Source organism: Rana temporaria, chromosome 3 (genome assembly GCF_905171775.1).
Source record: "Rana temporaria chromosome 3, aRanTem1.1, whole genome shotgun sequence".
NCBI classification, from domain to species: Eukaryota; Metazoa; Chordata; class Amphibia; order Anura; family Ranidae; genus Rana; species Rana temporaria.
In genome coordinates, this window is record NC_053491.1 from 99,411,244 (window position 1) to 99,433,889 (window position 22,646).

Below are 22,646 nucleotides of genomic sequence, written 5' to 3' on the forward strand. Positions count from 1 at the left end.
CATGCCAATACTGAAATCCATACTATATGGACACAGCTTAGGGAAATACTAAATGTACTAAAAAGGTACTGGAAAGAACTGAGATATATAAATAGATTATTTTATTTTTTTAATAAAATTTCAGATGTCAATATACCTCATGTGTACAAGATCAGGAGTGAATACAAAGCATAACCTACAGAACAGTGGTGGTTAACGTTTTGATATAGGGGGCCTCAAATGCAGCCCCTGACATCACAGGACCATGGGTAATATTTAGTGAATACTATTAGAGACAGTAGACATATAACAGGATATAGTCAAAGACTATGGGCATGATGCAGGAGCTGGCCAGCGGCTGCGCGACACGACACAGGAGCTGTTGCAGACTGGGGACAAACTTTAGGAGAAAGTCACAGACCGAAGATATAGGGCTACACAAAAACTGACAAAGGCCGCATGCTGCCTTCAGGTTGGGCACCAGGGCTACAGATCAACAATGGTTCCTTCAGAAGTCACTAGGAGTTCCTGGAACTATGGCTGATTAACCTCTCATTTGATGGTTCCTGCATAGCCTGGGTCCAACGTCCCTTGGCAGAGTCTGTTTCATGACAACGATGCCTTTTTTCACTGTCTGTAAGAGTGGCATTTGGACCAACACTGTAAGAGGGACATTCTTACCACTGGCCATCAATTAACTGATTTTAGCAAGGGTTCCCCAAGACCCAAAAATGATTTCAAGGGTTCCTTGGGGGGGGGGGGGGGTTGAGAAAGGAACCAATCAAGATGCATTGGACGGATAACACCATAATGAAAAAAAAAAAAAAAAAAAAATGTCAAAATGAAAGTGTAGGCAAACAGCCAAGTTGAACATAGATCACACTTCTTTCTCGCCCGATCTGGTCAGACAGTTCTCACACGCAGACACGGCCTTATTGGGTTGTACAGCCACTTCTGACCTGACTTTGTCCACTGCAATTAAAAGGGGTTGTAAAGGTAATTTTATTCCCCTAAATAGCTTCCTTTACCTTAGTGCAGTCCTCCTTCACTTACCTCATCCTTCCATTTTGCTTTTAAATGTCCTTCTTTCTTCCTGTTCTTCTGTCTGTAACTCCACACAGTAATGCAAGGCTTTCTCCCTGGTGTGGAGTGTCGTGCTCGCCCCCTCCCTTGGACTACAGGAGAGTCAGGACGCTCTCTACGTTGCAGATAGAGAAAGGAGCTGTGTGTTAGTTGGCGTCCTGACTCTCCTGTAGTCCAAGGAAGGGGGCGAGCACGACACTACACACCAGGGAGAAAGCCTTGCATTACTGTGTGGAGTTACAGATAGAAGAACAGGAAGTGAGGATTTCTCAGAAGAAATAAGAAAATTTAAAAGCAAAATCGAAGGATGAGGTAAGTGAAGGAGAACTGCACTAAGGTAAAGGAAGCAATTCAGGGGAAAAAGAAAAAATTGTACCTTTACAACCCCTTAAAGCAACACAGCTTGGTCAAGGACCACCTCTGCCTGTGAATGGACACTGAAAGGTCAGGAATACAGTGAGGAGGTCAACCCCCAGCTCCCCAACAAACAACTCAATGTAGTAAAACCTGGTTAACTGTGCCCCCCTCTCGCCCCAGTCCAAAGGGCCTGCTCACACCATAATGTGGTGCAATTTCCTACACTGGGAAGCTTTGTCCATCACATCCACTGCATAGGCAAGGCAATTTCCTTTGTGTCCCATCTGCTTAGTTCACACAAAATTAGGATACGCATTACTTTCTTTCATGGCATGTAATGTGTCTCTGGTGCATAAGGCCCCTATTCACATAGGCATCATCTAGTCAGCAGGGGATCCATGAGCAGATTGGTGCAGAACGTAATGCATGCAACTATTGTGACATTCATCTCAGTACAGCCTTTGCTGCATTTAAAAAACCCAGAGCTTGTTGGACCAATATTAGATCTATGGGCAGCCAGGGTTAAATCAGACTTGCATTCATTTTTAGAATTTTTTAAATCATAATTTTTAAAAAGCACTGCTGTTGACTCACCGGCAGTCCCATTGATTTTAATGGGACAGCTGGTGATGCGGCAGTGAAACAAGGTGAGGGACGTGGCGGCAGCAGGTGAGTGGATGCCCGCTAACAGGCGCTGCCATGATGGATCTGAAATGACAGGTGCTCTTTAAATATAAGGACTCTTTTTACAAGCAAAATTAAGGTTTCCTACTTAGGTTAATAAGCGGTCAGGTTAGTAAAACAGCGAAATCAGAACCGATTCAGTCATACAGATTGTGGTGTACATAGATTTGAAAAACAATGGGATAAAAGAATATTCCTGAACTTTGTTTTATCTCATGGTTACTGTTGCATGTTATCTCAGCTTGCATTCATTGAATGAGTTTACCAAAAATGAAAATATTGCAGAATATACAGCCTCGTGCTACATGACCAGCTCCATTTCATGCTGAATAAACTAAATTAATGGATCTTAAATTAGAAAATATTTAGATATGTTTACTCCAAAAGCATTTTATTATAATTTTTTTAATCAAAATAAAGATTTAAATCAATAAAATATGTTTTTTTTATTTTGTTTATAAAATCATTGCTTTACATCACATTTAAGAAAAAAAAAAAAAGGGAAACTGGAAAAAGGATGCAAACCTTTCATTTTTTTTTTTAGTACCGTATTTGCCGGCCCCCTAATTTTCCAGATAAAAATTTGGTTTTGGGATATACTCGCCGTATAAGACGACCCCCTTCCAACACACCTCACCGTGCCCATTGCAAACCTCACCGTGCCCATCTCCAGATCTCCATGACTTATCTCCGTATGCAGAATCAGACTTTGGGCGTACATTATTCAAAAGCCGCGCCGCCTCCTCGTCCTGTTCCATGATAGGCGGAACACTCAGTTTTCCAGCAGAGCCTGTGTTTAGTGTTCCGCCTATCATGGAGGTCCTCTCCTCCGAACCGGACGAGGAGGCGGTACGGCTTTTGAACAATGGATTCCCGCAATCTGACTGACTCTGCATACAGGTACCAGCGTATAAGTACTTATTTTTAAGTACAAAAGGTCATCTTATACGCCGGAAAATACGGTACCTGGAAAGGATCAAAAAGGTAATGTGGCCCCCACAGACTAAGACGCTTAAGCGCTAAAAATAGCGCTTGTAAACGACCTCCTCTGCAGCCCCAGTGTGAAAGCCAGACTGGGGCGGCGTGCTTGCAGGAGGGGGGAAAAAAACGTCCTGCAAGCAGCATCTTTGAGGCGGTGCAGGAACAGTGTATACACCACTCCTAAACTGCTACTGCCACCTGCAAAGCGATTCGGCAGCTGCGCTTTTCACCCTTTCCTCAGCCACTAGCGGCTGAAAAGCACTGCTACAACAGTGGTAAAGCGCACCTGCTCTGCACAGGACCCAGAAGCAAGTGAAGATCCCTGGAGTATTGAAGTCTACTTTAGCGATTTCCAGCTTCCACCGGCATCGGTTAGGTATGTCTTATACACAGTTATATTGGTCCGAGCAGGAAACAGTCAAAAATATACTATGCCAGAAATTCATGTATATGAGGGCCTGCGTGATATGGACACATCCTATTGGATGTTCAGTGAAGAGGCCCTCTCAGGATCCAGAGGACCAACATCGGTGGGGAGGAGTCAAGAACTGGCTAGCTCAGGCTAGATTAGTGGTCCCGTGCACCGGGCAGTGTTGAGGGACTTTGACCAGGAACTTACAGTAGGTGAACATAGCTGGCTTCACAAGGTAAGGTGTGGGAAGCGGTTAGAAAGATAGCCATCGCCCAGAGTGCAGCTTTAATGAATCCTTAATTTGCTTAAGGCTGGGTTCACACTGGTACGACACGACGGTCATCCTACTTTGCCCTGACACATCGATCCTACTTCCATCCAACTTGAATGAACAGGATAAGATTTTGCTCCAACTTTAATATATGGACACTTACCTGTCCAGGGTGCCTGCAATGTCGGCAGCCAAAGCAGTCGCTCAGCTGCCCCCGCCGCCATCCTCAGTAATGGCTTCACTTCCTGGTTCTCTACTGTGCATGTGTCTTCACTGGTCCCTACTGTCTTCTGGGACCTGTGTGGGGAGGGGATGGACAGTGTAGGCGCAGGAAGTGGTGTAGGTCATTGTGATAACCGTGGTGATCTATGCCGGGAAGTGGGAGCGAATACCTGTATTATACCTATATCTGCTCCCTCCCCCCCCCCTTGAAAAAGGTGCCAAATGTGACACCGGAGGGGGGTTCCAAAAAGTGGAAGTTCCATTTTTGGGTGGAACTCTACTTTGACGGCTCCCATAGGGAAACATTGATTGTCACACATCATGCGACATGAGCTCCCAATGTCGGAATGTTTGGCGTACCAGTGTGAACCCAGCCTAAATCTGCTCACATTCTCCAGATTTATAAAGCTGGCCTGCCAATGTTGCAAAGAATGTATTCAGGTAAATAGTAACACGGGAACTGGCCAATTCTTTAGCAAATGTGAACAGCACCGCAGACCTGTACGGAATTTCATTGGGAATTGTTTCGCATGTATGAATAAGCCAACATTGAGCCCTTTACAATCTTGCAGCGTGCCGATGACGAAGGCTACAGTCACCCAGCCTCCCAAGTTTGTTTTAGCCCTGGTTCACACTGGTGCGTTTTGAAATGCGATTTCAAATCAGCAGCATTTGCTGGCAATGGCACCCTCCTAATCTGTGCGACGCTGCATCTGTGGCGCGGCACCAATTTAAAAAAGTACTACTTTTTGCGATTTTAGCCGGCGAAACGGCACAGATTTCTCTGTAATCGCGGTCGATATCGAGACAGACAAGCAGTAGTGAAATCAAGTGAGTTCAGCTGAACTCGCACAGCGTCATTCCCGCAGCCCAGTGTGAACCTGGGCTCAAAGTAGGAGAAATTATCTGTGAGGTAAAAACAATTATGCTTCCCATATCCAATTTGCCTCTATTTAAAAATGTATACACGTTTCCAGATTTTTACATGCGTTTAGATGCATACAGCGTATTTAATTTGCCCCTGGACGCACAGAATTCTAAATGCAACTAAACTGACTGCACCTGAAGATAAACACATATAGGTAGATTCAGTAAGAGTTAGGCCGACTTATCAGTAGATAAGCCGACCTAACTCAGAATCTACGCCGATTTATGTTTAAGCGTATGCTCAAACAGAGATACGCTTAAACATATTGAAGATACGATGGCTTGCGCCGTCCTATCTTAGATTGCAATATTTTGGATGGCCGCTAGGTGGGCTTCCATTGCGGTCGGTGTAGAATATGTAAATGAGGAGATACGCCGATTCACGAACGTACGCCCGGCCGACGCAGTACTTTTACGCCGTTTACGTAAGAGATAGGCCGCGCAAAGTTAGAGCTAGGCCCTATTGGAATAGTAATGTCAAGTATGGCCGCCGTTCCCGCGTCGAAATTTGAATTTTTTACGTTGTTTGCGTAAGTCGTCCGTGAATCGGGATTTACATTGTTTACGTCCACGTCAAAATCAATAGGCCCGTGCGGCGTACTTAGCCGCAATGCACACTGGGAAATGTAGGCGCCCGGCGCATGCGCTTTTAAAAAAAACGTGAAAAACGTAAGGTCAAGCACAATTAGCATACAACACGCCCCCCCCCCCCCAACACACATTTGAATTAGGAGCCCTTACGCCCGCCGATTTAGGCTAAGCCGCCGTAACTTAGCAGGTAAGTACATTGTGAATCATGTACTTGCCTAGCTAACTTACGGCGGCGTAGCTTAAATGCCTTAAGCTACGCCGCCGCAAGTTAAGGCCATTGTACTTGAATCTAGCTAATACAGCCTGAAAACTACACATATGGCACCACGCATACCGTGCCCCCAATAAACAGAGCTCCCCTAGGCCTCAGTTTTTGGCACATATTTTGCGCACATTCGGCATGTGGTCACCGTGAAGGGAGTGATACAAAGAGCTATAAAAACTCGTATTGCTTCTTCTATTCTCCCTTGTGAGTCAGGTAGTGATCATTGGGGGAGGAAAAGAAGTGCGGGCAGCACAGAGCTGCCTACTGCCTCGGCTGAGTGTATGTATGGACACTCATCACAAGGAATCTGCCAACTGCCACTTCCCCTCTGCTCAGCTAGGCAGAGGGAGGTGGAGGCGGCTTCTCCCAGCTCAGTCTCCCTCAGGTAAGAAGCTCTATGGACACTTTTATGTAAACAGTCAGCCCAATGTGCAGGTCTGCACCTGATCAAACCAGACAGTGATCTGCGGCTTATATCTGCATCACATTGTAGAACTTTAGAAAAGCACAGAGACATTCCTGCGACAAATCGCAAATTGTCTATTTTGGGAGAACTTCAAACCCTTTTCAACATAGGAGCACTATGGTGTTTATTTGTTAACCACTTAAGCCCCGGACCAATATGCTGCCTAAAGACCCAAGGGGTTTTTACAGTTCGGGACTGCGTCGTTTTAACAGACAATTGCGCGCTCGTGCGACATGGCTCCCAAACAAAATTGGCGTCCTTTTTTCCCCCACAAATAGAGCCTTCTTTTGGTGGTATTTGATCACCTCTGCGGTTTTTATTTTTTGCGCTATAAACAAAAATAGAGCGACAATTTTGAAAAAAATTCAATATTTTTTACTTTTTGCTATAATAAATATCCCCCCAAAAACATATATAAAAAAAAAATATTTCCTCAGTTTAGGCCGATACGTATTCTTCTACCTATTTTTGTTAAAAAAAAAAAAAAAAAAAAAAAAAACGCAATAATCGTTTATCGGTTGGTTTGCGCAAAATTTATAGCGTTTACAAAATAGGGGATAGTTTTATTGCATTTTAATTTTTTTTACTATTAATGGCGGCAATCAGTGATTTTTTTCGTGACTGCGACATTATGGCGGACACTTCGGACAATTTTGACACATTTTTGGGACCATTGTCATTTTCACAGCAAAAAATGCATTTAAATTGCATTCTTTATTGTGAAAATGACAGTTGCAGTTTGGGAGTTAAACACAGGGGGCGCTGTAACATTTAGGGTTCACTTTGTGTGTGTTTACAACTGTAGGGGGGTGTGGCTGTAGGACTGACATCATCGATCGAGTCTCCCTAAAAAAAAGGGATCACTCGATCGATGCGCCGCCATAGTGAAGCACGGGGAAGCCGTGTTTGCACATGGCTCTCCCCGTTCTTCAGCTCCGGGGAGCGATCGCGACGGGGCGGCTATAAACGAATAGCCGCGCCGTCGTCCCGGATCGCTCCCCGAGGCTTGCCGACCGCCGCATGTACGGGGGGGGGGGGGGTCCCGATCGGACCCCCGACCCACGTCAAGCAGAGGACGTATAGGTACGTGCATGTGCCTGTCCGTGCCATTCTGCTGACGTATATTTACATGAGGAGGTTGGCAAGTGGTTAAAGCGGAGGTTCCGCCAAATAATTTTTTTCTTAAAGCCAGCAGCTACAAATACTGAACCTGCTGACTTTTAAAAAATGGACACTCACCTGTCCAGCGCGCCCGCGATGATGTCAGCCGAGGGACGACCAATCGCTCGTCCCTCGCCTGCACCCGCCGCCATCCTCGGTTAGGGAATTGGGAAGTGAAGCGTTGCGGCTTCACTGCCGGTTCCCGCATGCGCAAGTAGCGCCGCCACTGGTCCCCGCTCTCTCCTGGGAACAGTGCATTTCCCAGAAGACAGCGGAAGCTGCGGGTAGAGGTGTGTCTGCCGCAGTCCCGTATTCCCGGAAGTGGGTGCAAATACCCGTCTTAGACAGGTATCTGCAACCCCCTCCCCCGGAAAGGTGCCAAATGTGACACCGGAGGGGAGGTTCCGAAAACCGGAAGCGCCATTTTTGGATGGAGCTCCGCTTTAACCTGTAAATTGCCTTTTTTTCCCCGGTTTTGGACATTGAGTGGACAGATGGGAAGGCCTAGATTTAGGCTCAGTGTTTGTGCGTGCGTGTTTTGAAACCTCAGATTGCGAGTAACGCGGTTACCGAGCATTTCACAATACGAGCACCGTTTAAAAAAAAAAATAAAATCCTGTCCGTTTGCGAGTGTTGCCTCGCAACACGTGCAGGATTCAAGCCACAGCTGTGTGCAGTACCGCATTTGGCCTGAGGTAGGGGGGCGCCGGAGCAGAGGCTTTCAGAAAACCTCAGAAATACTCCATTCCTGAGCCTTTCCGAGTTCAGCCGAGCTGACGTCTGGCTTTTCCGAGGCCCTCCGGCGCCACCTACCTCTGGCCACATGCGGTATTGCATGCCATTGAAGTCAATGCGGAACAAATTATTTTTGTTTGCATTGACTTCTATGGTGAAACTCGCTTTAATATGCGAGTGCTTTGGATTACGAGCATTCTCCTGGAATGGATTATGCTCTAATCCAAGGTTTACTGTGTGTTATATATCTTTTCTTTTTTTCCCCTACTCCTAGGTTGTCGCTGTATTGCATTACTTTGAATTAATAGTTGCTATGCAGGGCAATTGGGATTTTGACCTTGTAATATATATATATATATATATATATATATATACACACACACACACACACACATACATACACACAGTGAGGAAAATAAGTATTTGAACACCCTGCTATTTTGCAAGTTCTCTCACTTGGAAATCATGGAGGGGTCTGAAATTGTTATCGTAGGTGCATGTCCACTGTGAGAGACATAATCAAAAAAAAAATAAAAATCCAGAAATCACAATGTATGATTTTTTTAACTATTTATTTGTGTGATACAGCTGCAAATAAGTATTTGAACACCTGAGAAAATCAATGTTAATATTTGGTACAGTAGCCTTTGTTTGCAATTACAGAGGTCAAACGTTTCTTGTAGTTTTTCACCAGGTTTGCACACACTGGAGGAGGGATTTTGGCCCCCTCCTCCACACAGATCTTCTCTAGATCAGTCAGGTCTCTGGGCTGTCGCAGAGAAACACAGAGTTTGAGCTCCCTCCAAAGATTCTCTATTGGGTTTAGGTCTGGAGACTGGCTAGGCCACGCCAGAACCTTGATATGCTTCTTACAGAGCCACTCCTTGGTTATCCTGGCTGTGTGCTTCGGGTCATTGTCATGTTGGAAGACCCAGCCTCGACCCATCTTCAAAGCTCTAACTGAGGGAAGGAGGTTGTTGCCCAAAATCTCGCAATACATGGCCCCGGTCATCCTCTCCTTAATACAGTGCAGTCGCCCTGTCCCATGTGCAGAAAAACACCCCCAAAGCATGATGCTACCACCCCCATGCTTCACAGTAGGGATGGTGTTCTTGGGATGGTACTCATCATTCTTCTTCCTCCAAACACGGTTAGTGGAATTATGACCAAAAAGTTCTATTTTGGTCTCATCTGACCACATGACTGTCTCCCATGACTCCTCTGGATCATCCAAATGGTCATTGGCAAACTTAAGACTGGCCTTGACATGTGCTGGTTTAAGCAGGGGAACCTTCCGTGCCATGCATGATTTCAAACCATGACGTCTTAGTGTATTACCAACAGTAACCTTGGAAACGGTGGTCCCAGCTCTTTTCAGGTCATTGACCAGCTCCTCCCGTGTAGTTCTGGGCTGATTTCTCACCTTTCTTAGGAGCATTGAGACCCCACGAGGTGAGATTTTGCATGAAGCCCCAGTCCGAGGGAGATTGACAGTCATGTTTAGCTTCTTCCATTTTCTAATGACTGCTCCAACAGTGGACCTTTTTTCACCAAGCTGCTTGGCAATTTCCCCGTAGCCCTTTCCAGCCTTGTGGAGGTGTACAATTTTGTCTCTAGTGTCTTTGGACAGCTTTTTGGTCTTGGCCATGTTAGTAGTTGGATTCTTACTGATTGTATGGGGTGGACAGGTGTCTTTATGGAGCTAATGACCTCAAACAGGTGCATCTAATTTAGGATAATAAATGGAGTGGAGGTGGACATTTTAAAGGCAGACTAACAGGTCTTTGAGGGTCAGAATTCTAGCTGATAGACAGGTGTTCAAATACTTATTTGCAGCTGTATCATACAAATAAATAGTTAAAAAATCATAAATTGTGATTTCTGGAATTTTTTTTTTTGATTATGTCTCTCACAGTGGACATGCACCTACGATGACAATTTCAGACCCCTCCATGATTTCCAAGTGGGAGAACTTGCAAAATAGCAGGGTGTTCAAATACTTATTTTCCTCACTGTGTATATATATATATATATATATATATATATATATATATATATATATATATATATATATATATATATATATATATATATATATATATATATATATATATATATATATATATATATATGTTCCCATTTCCCTTAACATATAAAACACACACACGCACATTGTCTACTTGGCTCGTGCTAAAATATAGAAAATAAATCGTTTTATCAAGCCCACAGCGCGAGTTGTACTATTTAAAATGTATCAAATGCATGTCATGTACACACACTCTTCTCTGAGCTCAGGAGAAAATATTTATATTTCAGTTTACCAATTCTTAGATGTGATGGCTGCATTCATTTTCCCCATTTAGGCTTTCGTTCCCTTATTTTCAAAAGGTGATCCTGTCAGCAAGTCTTTTATTTTTATTTTTTTTAAAAACAAGCTCTCCCAGAGAATGTATCTGTTGTTCAAGCATGAGACACACCATTTACCACCGACAGGGGTGCTTAAACTGATCAACTTTAAAATTATTCATGCAATTTTTTTTATCCAAAACCGTTTGCTACAACAAATTATAAAGTGTTATGGGGGGGGGGGGGTTTGGCTTCAATTTGTTAGTGTATTTAAATCTGCTAGCACATCTAACACTCCTCTCCCCTCAAACTAAGAGTGCTGCCTTCCAAATGTGCCCCCTGTGCACTTTCATCCAGAGTGGGGGCACTCGAATGCAGAAGGTGTTAATGGCCAGATCACCAGGTGAAAAACAGAGGAAACAAGCCTATGAAAATAAAAATGAATGCAGGAACCACATCTAATGATTGGAGAGCTGCAATATATTACATTTTTGGTTTTGGGTTTAGTAATGCTTTAACTGTTGTGGCAAAAAATTTCTTTTTATTGGAAGGCCATAGTTCGCTTCCCCTTAAGGCATTGGAAAATTGCCTAGCATTTCGTAATTGAACAAATAATTCCCTACACTGGCACTGTATGTAACAAAAAAAAAAAAAAAGGAAACATGGAGAAATGCACTGAATCGGGATACTTATGAGATAAACATAGAAATCATGTGATAGAATTGTCAAATTGTGCAAGAGATACAGCATTGCCAATCTAGACAATGAAACTCTGTAAGGCCGGGTTCACACTGCCTGTATACCCGGGAGCTGCGATATACTTCGAGTGCCCTCCTGCTCTGTTGCGTTTCACACGGGGGGGGGGGTGATGGGTGGGTTTCCCACCATGTATTGGCACCGCACCATGTGTCCTGACATCAATAATCTAGCTGGTACACGAGAGGAGTGGTTGGGCGTCATCGGCGGACGGTGTTGCCGCTGTGGCGGGGACCATCTCTCTTCGATCTTTCATGCTTAGCTTGATGTTGCTAGGGGCCTGTCGGGCGTTACACCCCCGGGGGAGCCTTGTTCATACTCTGGTTTTCTCCTCACACATTCACATCATGTGTCAGAGAATTGCAATGTCACCAGGTAACTATCCCTGTAATTTCCTCTTTACCGCCATTAATCGCACACCTGTTTTTCCTCACCCCCCCCCCCCCTTTCTGAAAAACTGCATGATCTTTAATGCGATTTTTCACCTTTCCATTCTTTTTTGTGGTATATGTTTTCTTTCAATTTGAATCTACTATACTTTTCCAGGCAACAATTGGTGTTTGCTTATCCATTATTATATATGGGAGGAGCCCAGGGAGTGTCGGGTGTTACTTATAACTAGGGCCGAAAAAACTAATCGATTATGAAATTAATTGATTACAATTTTCATAATCGATTAGTAACATAATGGGGTTAAAAAAAACTAAATTTAGCCCTTTAAAAGTACAAAAAAAGCAAATCGCTACTGTAAGTATCACTTTCACTGTCCCACAGTAAAAAAAAAATGAACCCCTTACAGTAGCGATTATTTGCTCTTTTTGTACTTATTTTTGTTTTTTTAACCCCATTATGTTACTAAACATCTCAGGCCTGGGTCACACTTCTGTTTTTTGGTGCTTTTTGCAGAAACACACTACAGTTCATTTACATGTTTTCCTATGGGACACGTTCACATCCATGATTTTTTTTTTCCAGCTGCTGCGTATTTGGAAAGAGCAAGGACTTAACACAAAACGGTGCCATTTTGTTTTTTTTTTTTGTTCAATTTACTTCCATGGAGAAGCTGCAGAAATGCATGTAATGTCCAACAACAAATTGGCCCAAAAAAAATAAAAAAAAAATGTAAATGTTATTTTTTAAGGCTATTATCCGATTAATCGAAACAATAATTGACCAACTAATCGGTTATGAAAATAATCGTTAGTTGCAGCCCTACTTATAACCCCACTGGGAGTCTTGTTCACACTGTGGCTTCTCTCCTCACACACGCACATCATGTCTCCATGCAATGTCACCAGGTAACTATACCTGCGATTTCCTCCATCACCAAGACTGCACACCTCTGGGGGCTTTTTTGTCCACCCTTTCCCCTTTGGAGGAGTATTTTTCACTTTTTACTTTTTCTCTTTATGTGATATATTATTCCCTTCACTTTGTAGCTACTACGCTTTTCACTCGTTCAGGCAATAGTGGGTGTTGGTCTTTAGTTCATGAATCCTGTATGTATATACTGGTACCATTCACACATTGGTCCAATAGCATTTACTCTACAGACCTATTTGGAATTTTTTCACCCTTTTTTACTATCAGGATCTTATATTTTGTCCCATTTGGTACCCTTTTTCCAGATATTCTATGCGTTTTCTCCCGATGAGTGACACCTGGCCACAAAACGCGTTGAGGCTATCAACATCATCATGTTCCCAACACATAGCTTGACCTCAACTGTGATTCATTTGTATCTTACAACCCATGTGTATCCATTACTCAATTAGCTTTTTACATCAATTACGTCCATGGGATACTATGCGATTTCAGATGTATGCATGTGTAATTTATATTTAATATATAACACACACACACACACACACACACACTTTTCTGTATGCCATTGCCTTGTATAAAAAGATAAAAATACTCATGTTCATGAGGTATGCATTGTTTAGATGTCAATTAAGCAATTTTATCATTTTTCCTTACACGTGTCTTGTGCCTCAGTCCCAAAAAAAAAACCTCTCTTGTTTCTGAATTAGGGATGGGGGTGCATGGTATCATGCACCTCATTAAAAGTCTCAAAACCCCCCTTTGCCTACTGGTAGGACACAACTGCTGTACGACCGTCATACTACTTTGCCCTGCAACACGGGTCCTACGTCGGTCCTACTTCCATCTGACTTGAACGAACAATATAAGATTTGGCTCTGACTTTGATATAGTCTGACTAGTTCTTTGACCAATCAAAACAATCCCAGTGTGACATAAATTACCTTGACTGCTGCTGTAATCAACATGTCGGATGGTTAGGACAAGGATCCAATTTTGACCCAACTTCAAGGATATTCAATGGTCTGAAGTTGGGCCAAAGTAGTGCAGGAACCTTTTTCATAGTGGGACCAGTTAAAACAGCTATCGTAGGGAGCCATTGATTTGTACATGTGCTTCCAAAGTCAGAGCGCATGTGGTACCAGTGTGAATCCAGCCAAAAAGAGATTTGGCAGATGTCACCTAAGGCATTATCCTTCGCATTTAGCAATGGTCAATGGAGTATTGAATAAAAATCGGGCAAGAGTCATAAACAAAATAAGTAACAAAAGCAAGTGTGAAAATGGTTGTAAACCCTAATGCCGCATACACACGATCGGTCAATCCGATGAGAACGGTCTAATGGACTGTTTTCATCAGACCAAATCGATCGTGTGTGAGCCCCATCGGTTATTTATCCAATCGGTTAAAAAATATTAAACTTGTTTTAAAATTAACCGATGGATACCTAACCGATAGAAAAAAAAACGATCGTTTGTAGGCACGTCCATCGGTTAAAAATCTACGCATGCTCAGAATCAATTCGACGCATGCTTGGAAGCATTGAACTTAAATTTTTTCAGCACGTCGTCGTGTTTTACGTCACCGCGTTCTGACACGATCGGTTTTTTAACTGATGGTGTGTAGGCACAACTGACCATCAGTCAGCTTCATCGGTTAACTGATGGAAAAATCCATCAGACCGTTCTCATCGGATTGACCGATCGTGTGTACAGGGCATTACGGACCACTTTTACCTACAGGTGAGCCTAGATTAAGGCTTACCTGTAGGTACAACACACATTAGGATAGATATAGATATATATATATATCCTAAACGGTTTAGATATTTGCAGAAAAGACGGCACCGATGTAGACAACAGCGCAGGCGCACTGAGCATTGCACGATTGCCTTCACTGACGGGAAGGCAATCGTGCCGTGCGATGCATACTAGCTCATTATGTCTTTGTCTTGCAGGGTGTTTTTATTTTTTCCAGGAGGCTTTACTTCTTCTTGAAGGAGTCACTATCCAGTGCACAAACAGTCCCACACTGGCGTGGCACAAGTACATAGTGGAGAAAATGGTAAAATATACTGGTAAAGATGCTCACAAACTTCATCCAGCTGTCAAATAATGGATGTGTAAAAGAACATGAAATGCATTTGTGTGTGTTACATATAGGATTGTGGTACCAACACTCAATCCAAACTACGGCCTTGGTGCTCCACACAAATATGGAAACCGTCAATGGATCTTGTAGGCACTCTGGACTTCCAAAGGACAAATCTAATCAAACGGTAGTTTCCTTACACTGACATTTTGGCTTTCGGGTTTCCCCCCCCCCCATTATTGTGATGAATGAGTCATTTCTAATTTTGGACAGTAGGCCCCACAAAGCACGCTTTGCTAGGATGCAGAATTCATCGTTTTTTTAGTAGGCAAGGTTGAAATAATTAATTTTCCATATCCCTGTATGCTGTGTTCTTTAAGATGCACATCCAAGAGTCTCTTAAAAATATCCATACTCCCTGCAGCCACCACCATCTTTATTTCCCCGACAGTGAAAAACCCCCTGCGCAGTTTAAGGTTAAACCGCCTCTCCTCCAATCTCATTGCGTGGCCCTGTGTCCTCTTGCACTCCTTGAGACTGAATCGTTTTTTCCCCCCCTATGCTGGGATCGCCATTGAGTAATTTGTAAATCAACATCATATCTCCTCTCAAGCGTTGTTTTTCCAGCGATAAATACATTTTTAGCTAGATTCAGGTAGGCAGGCTTATCCTTGTGGCGGCGTAGTGTATCGTGTTTACACTACGCAGCAAGTTAGCGAGGCAAGTACATGATTCACAAAGTACTTGCCTAATAAGTAACGGCGGCGTAGCATAAATGAGGCGGGCGTAAGCGCGCCTAATTCAAAATAGGCTGAGGGGGCGCATTTATGTTAATTTGGGTTGACCTGACGTGATTGAGGTTTTTTTTTGGAACGGCGCATGTACCGTCCGTGTACATATCCCAGTGTGCATTGCGGGCAAGTATGCCGCACGGTCCTATTGGTTTTGATGTGGACGTAAATCCCTATTCACGGACGAATTACGCAAACTACGTCAAATTTTCAAATTTCGGCGCGGGAACGATGGCCATACTTAACATTACTATTCCAGCTATTTGATGGAATAACTTTAGGCCTGAAAATGCGTTACGTAAAAGGCGTATCTGTACTGCGTCGGCCGGGCATACGTTCGTGAATAGGCGTATCTAGTGATTTACATATTCTATGCCGACCGCAATGGAAGCGCCACCTAACGGTCAGCCTAAAAATGACACTTTAGGATACGCATCTCGTATCTGAGCCTAATTTAATCATATCTGGTTACCAGAATATGCTTAAATTAGCGCCGGCGCACATTCAGACTTAGGCTGGCGTATCTACTGATACGCCAGCCTAAGTCTTTCTGAATCCACCTGTGTTTGCAGTCATTCCTCGTAATCGAGGTCCTCCAATCCCCTTATTCGTTTTGTTGCCCTTCTTTGGATTCTCTCCAGTTCCAGCACATCCCTTCTGAGGACTGGTGACCAGAACACTCCACATGTGGCCTAACCAGAGTTTTATAAAAAGTGTTAGGATTATAGTTTTATCCCTGGGAGTATATTCGTTTTTTATGCAATGCTAATATTCTGCCAGCTTTGGTAGCTGCAGCTTGACGTTGCATGCGATTGCTCAGTTTGTCACCTACTAGGACCCTCAGATTTGACTTGATGACTGCAAGCTGCCAGGTCATAAAGCAGAAAAGCAACACCACGACCATGCTTCAGTCAGTAAAAGGTGCTTCTGAAATTCTGCCTTTGGTTCATCCCCAATGTGTCCACTCTGTTACCGTGGCCAAACTATTTCTATATTGGATTAATCAGTCCACAGCGCATTGTTCCAGAAGGCATTGCCTAGAAGCTCAATGGCAACCTGAAGTCTTGTGCCAATGTTTATTTTGGATAGTAAACGTTTTTACCTTGAACACCTCCTATGTCGATAAATTAATGCAAGCTCTGATTGTATATATGTGTGCAGTTTAACCGCAAGCGTTGTAAGAGTCCCTACTGATCCTGCAACGTAATTCCGACATTCATGGAAACATCTTGGCATCAAAATGGTCAGCTTCAGGGCTGAATTTGCTAGGTCAGCCATTTCTGGGCAAAATTAGAAGTTTAAATTCTACACCATTTGTGGATTATGGGGTAGATTCAGAAAGACTTACGACAGGCATATCTATACGAGACACACTGAGATACGCTTAAATGTTGCCAAGATACGACCGGCGTAAGTCTCCTACGCCGTCGTATCTTAACTGCATATTTACGCTGGCCGCTAGGGGCGTGTACGCTGATTTACGCCTAGAATATGTAAACCAGCTAGATACGCCTATTCACGAACGTACGCCCGGCCGTCGCAGTAAAGATATGCCGTTTACGTAAGGGGTTTTCAGGCGTAAAGATAAACCACCAAAAACATGGCGCAGCCAATGTTAAGTATGGACGTCGGAACCGCGTCAAATTTTTCTAATTTTACATTGTTTGCGTAACTCGTCCGTGTATGGGGCTGGCCGTAATTTACGTTCACGTCGAAAGCATGACGATTTGCCGACGTCATTTGGAGCATGCGCACTGGGATACGTCCACGGACGGCGCATGCGCCGTTCGAAACGTCATTTACGTGGGGGTCACAGTTAATATGCATAAAACACACCCACAGCTTCAACATTTGAATTAGGCGGGCTTACGCCGGCCCCAATACGCTACGCCGCCGTAACTTCGACGGCAAAATCTTTGAAAATACCATACTCGCCTCTCAAAGTTACGGCGGCGTAGCGTATAGGAGATACGCTACGCCACCTAAAAGTACGTGAATCTACCCCTATCTTCCTTTCAGTGAAATACTCGCTTTTAAAAATTTGAAGACCTTTTTACTCTCCTTACCAAATTCATGAGCATCCTCAACTTTCATTCTGAGGACCTTAGAGAGCTCTTTTGATCTTTGCATGATGACACTATACAAGTCCAGGGCTAGTGCTACCACTAGGCAAACTAGGCAGCTGCCTAGGGCGCCTAGCCACTGGTGTTCCTACTCTCTCCTCTCAGCAGCAGGCAGGCAGCCGCCGCTCTGTTCGCACATAGTGTCAGAGGCACAGCAGCGGCGGAGGACTGTGTGTCCTGAATGAATGAAAGCAAGCAAACATTCATTGATGGGCACTGGTAGGCTGCATTGATGGGCACTTCATTAAAAAAAAAGGGGTGTACATGGGCAGGACAAAGGGGGTGGAGCCATTGGGGGCAAAAGAAGGTCTGTGTCCCAACTCCTGAATTAATGGAAACAAGCAAACATTCATTGGTGGGCGCCGATCAGGCTGCAGTGGATGGGCGCTGATCAGGCTGCATTGGATAGGCACTTCATTAAAAAGATGGGATAAACATGGGCAGGACAAAGGGGGTGGAGCCATTGGGGGGTGGGGAGTAGCAGAATTAGGTTTCGCCTAGGGTGTCAAATCTTTGCACCAGCCCTGTACAAGTCAATGGCAAAGAGACCACCAGACCCCTAGATGGACTTGTTTGTAGACACTGTTTGAATGAAGACCTAATGGTTTGCAACTTACTGCAAAATAAATGTAAACCGATGAGACAGAATAAGGCATTGTCTGATCAGATCACCTGTCACAATGCCAGAATTAATTAACATGTCAAAGCATTGCCACACTGTTATTGCTCCAATAAACCTCTACCATTGCTATAAAACATTTCACAAGTTGCTTTGGGAGGACCATTTTATGGTGGGATAGGTAAGCAAATCAAATAAAAAAATAAAAAATTGGTAAAATAATTTCTGGCTGAAGAGCAGCAACATCCAATCAGATGTAGCCACTGTTCAAGTATTTTGAAAGCCTGTGGGGTCAGTTGTCAAAGGGGTCAAGTGTCCAGAGGACAACAACAAGGGGTCCGTCTGTTTGAGGTGTCCAGGGGACGTCGGCAAGTGGTCCATCTGGTTGAGGTGTCCAGGGGACGTTGGCAAGGGGGTCCGTCCAGTCGAGGTGTCCAGGAGGCATCGGCGAAGGGTCTGTCTGGGTCAAGGTCTCCAGGGACGTCAGCAAAGGTTCCGGCGGCAAGGGGTTAAGGGTCCGTCTGGTCAAGGGGTTCAGGAAGCGTCTGCGCAAGGTGTCCGGTTGATGTCCAGGGGACGTCGGCAAGGGGTGCGTCTGGGTCCAGCGGCAAGGGGTTAAGGGTCCGTCTGGTCGAGGGGTTTAGGAAGCGTTGGCACGAGGGGTCCGGTCGAGATGTCCAGGGAATGTCAGTGAGGGGTCCGTCTGGGTCAAGGTGTCCAGGGGACGTCAGCAAGAGGTTAAGGGTCCGTCTGGTCGAGGGGTCCAGGGGATGTCGGCGAGGGGTCCGTCTGGGTCGAGGGGAGGTGGTTTAAGAGGCATCGGTGAGGGGGGTCCGTCAGCAAGGGGTCTAGGTGTCCAGAGGACATCAACAAGGGGTCTGTCTGGTCAAGATGTCCAGGGGACATCGGCCAAGGGTCCGTCTGGGTCCAGGGAGGCGTCGGCTAGGGGTCCGTCTGGGTCCAGGGAGGCGTCGGCGAGTGGGGTCAGTCTGGTTGAGGGGTTTCCGTCAGCATGGGTCCTCCAGAAAGGGGTTGAGGTGTCCAGAGGACGTCAACAAGGGGACGTCGGCAAGGGGTCAAGGCGACGTGGGCTAAGGGTCCGACTGAGTCGAGGTGTCCAGGGGACATCGGCGAAGGGTCTGTTGGCAAGGGGTCAAGGGTCCATCTGGTCAAGGAGGTATCGACGAGGGGGTCCAGGGAGGAGTCGGCCAGGGGGTCCAGGGAGGAGTCGGCCAGGGGGTCCGTCTGGTCATGTGGTCCAGGGAGTCGTCGGCGAGGGGTCCATCTGGTCGAGGGGTCCGTCTGGTAGAGGTGTATGTGTGTCACAGAACATCTGGCTGTTTGTTCTGTGGAGCCAGTGGACCACCAACCTGCGTATTTGAATACTGGATGGTAGGTCATTAAATCTGTGAAAGCGGTCTGGTCATCAAACTGACATGTGGTGTCAATGTATGCTGGTTATTACAGCTGTACCAGAACCACGGCACTGCATTTGCAACAGAAGGCCAACGCTATGTTGGATGCTTCGCTTATTGTATTCACCTATCAGCCAGTCATCTATATTCACCTATTATCAGCCAGTAGATGATATTAAAGGAGGACATGATCCTTCAATAACACTAAGCAACATCAGCAATAAAGGTGGACCATACCAATGCTCATCAGCTGGGGGGGCTTCATTCTGCTAAGTCACCTATGCAGCACTGCTGACACTGGCTATCGGTGACACCCCGAGGATGGGGACATAGCAGAACATCCCCGTTGTCAGCCCCTACTAATCCACCCTCTGCAGATGTCTAGGTGGAGCTCGCACGGTGATATCGGATCCCGATCGCCCATGTATGGGCTGTCAGTCGTCATACATTATATAACATAAGCACAGCTGTCTGTATCAGTAGCATCACTGACACTGGGCCTCGGAGCTTGCACTCACTGGCACCTTCCCCTCCCCCTCCGTACCTGCTCTCCGATCCCCTGTGTCCGGTGATGTGTCCGCTCTCTGTACCGGGGTGACAGTGTCCAGGCCCGCTCTGATCACAGCCGCAACGGTTCTACTTGTCAGAAGAAAGGAAAGGGCGGAGACCCGGGAACACACCCAGGAAAGGGCGGGGAGAGCCGCCATGTAAACACAGCACGACTGACCAGCTACACACCGAGCACACACACTGCTCTCTATATCTACTTCTATATATATATATACAGACCGAGCAGTGTGTGTGCTCGGTGTGTAGCTGGTATATATATATATATATATATATATATATATATATATATATATATATATATATATATATATATATATATATATATATATATATATATATATATACTGTCACCTCTCCCATCATATACTATATATGACACACCGATCAGCCATAACATTATGACCACCCACCATATCCCATAGAGGAGACTCCTCCACACCTGTGAAGGGTGCTGTGCCCTCTGACATGGACTGGTCCCAGGAGATCCTTTGTCCTTCTTACACAGGGGACCTCCCATACCATCTGTCCATACGGGACCATGCTTTCTTTGCTGAGGTGTTCCATTCATCCCAGTGCAGGAAGTCACATTGATTTCTATTGGGACACAGCCTAATATGTCATCTGTGTGGGTCCATGTCCCTGCAGTCACCCTGTGTACATTTGGGGGCACAGACCCCCCCCCCCCCCCCCAGTGATATTATGTGGCTGTGTCCCTTTAGAAATCAATGGGACGTCATGCACATGGATGAACGGAACGCACAGGCAGCAGTGTTCATTTTGTCGACGAAAACATTTGTCAACATTTTCGTCAGCGGCCTTAAACTAAATGAAAACGACATCTCATTTTCATCCACTGACAAAAACTATGACGAAAATCAATTTCGCTTTCCGTTTTCATTAACAAATGAAAATGGAGGGACATTTACCCATGTGAACTTCAGGTTTCCCTGGAGCTCTTCCAAGCCCTTGAGTGCTTTCCGCTCCCGGCAAACAAGTCCATAGCATGCTTGGCAGTTACCACTGTGTAACTAAGGGCCTCCTCAGACCACCGTCCAGAGCATTAAGGGCCTCAGACCACTGTCCAGAGCACTGTGTGCATTACAGTTCTACTTAGACCACCGTCCAGAGCACTGTGTGCATTACAGTTCTACTTAGACCACCGTCCAGAGCACTGTGTGCATTAAGGGCCTCCTCAGACCACCGTCCAGAGCACTGGGTGCATTAAAGGCCTCCTCAGACCTCCGACCAGAGCACTGGGTGCATTAAAGGCCTCCTCAGACTACTGCCCAGAGCACTGGGTGCATTGAAGGCCTCCTCAGACCACCGTTTAGAGCACTGGGTACATTAAAGGTAGGGTGACCAGACATCCCTGATTTCAGGGGACAGTCCCTGGATTGAGAACACTGTCCCCAGGCCAAGTCTGTCCCCGGTTTTGTCCCTGGATTGGTTTAGAACAGGGGCTGGGGCAAGTTCAAAGACAGTCAGTGCAGAATAAAAATAAAAAATAATTCTGAATTACACATGCCCGCTCCGCTGCTCCTACTAGCTTAGGGGGATGGCATTTTTTTCAATCATCTGTGCCCCTTTCTGATGATCATGTGCTGGTCGAAGCGGAGGAAATATTTCTTGAGTTTCGGGTGCATGCCCATACAGCTCCTCTCGCATGTTCTTCTGCCGTTGGCTTAAGTCCCGACCAGACGCCTGCCTGCTTATCTCCTTGCCTTCCCTGGCTAAAAAAGACAATATCTGAATGATGCCTATAGCTGCAGGCATTATTCAGATATACCCACTCAAAATCAAGGACATCATATGACGGCCGGCGGGCGGGAAGTGGTGCATTAAAGGCCTCCTCAGACCACCGTCCAGAGCACTGGGTGCATTAAAGGCCTCCTTAGACTCCGGTCCAGAGCACTGGGAGCATTAAAGGCCTCCTCAGACTCCGGTCCAGAGCACTGCTGGGTGCATTAAAGGCCTCCTCAGACTACCGTCCAGAGCACTGGGTGCATTAAAGGCCTCCCCAGACTACCGTCCAGAGCACTGGGTGCATTAAAGGCCTCCTCAGACCACCGTCCAGAGCACTGGGTGCATTAAAGGCCTCCTCAGACTCTGGTCCAGAGCACTGGGTGCATTAAAGGCCTCCTCAGACTACCGTCCAGAGCACTGGGTGCATTAAGGTCCTCATAAGACTAACGTCCAGAGCACTGTGTGCATTAAAGGCCTCCTCAGACTACCGTCCAGAGCACTGGGTGCATTAAAGGCCTCCTCAGACTACCGTCCAGAGCACTGGGTGCATTAAAGGCCACCTCAGACTACCGTCCAGAAACTGGGTGCATTGAAGGCCTCCTCAGACCACCGTGCAGAGCACTGGGGGCATTAAAGGCCTCCGCAAACTACTGCCCAGAGCACTGGGTGCATTGAAGGCCTCCTCAGACCACCGTCCAGAGCACTGGGTGCATTAAAGGTAGGGTGACCAGACAT

The 22,646-nt window shown here is 45.5% G+C and overlaps 1 protein-coding gene across 7 annotated transcripts in view; it reads right to left on the reverse strand.

Moving 5' to 3' along the window:
* Window positions 1–20,267, reverse strand: part of HERC1 (HECT and RLD domain containing E3 ubiquitin protein ligase family member 1) — a 232,131-nt gene extending 211,864 nt beyond the window's left edge. For 6 of the 7 annotated variants that reach the window (XM_040343076.1, XM_040343077.1, XM_040343079.1 and 3 more), the window contains exon 1: window positions 20,143–20,266. The gene's annotated coding sequence lies outside the window, so the exon portion shown is untranslated. Of the gene's footprint in view, window positions 1–20,142 lie in introns of all 7 variants that reach the window. The other variant, XM_040343082.1, reaches the window with a different exon arrangement.
* Window positions 20,268–22,646: the final 2,379 nt, after the last annotated feature.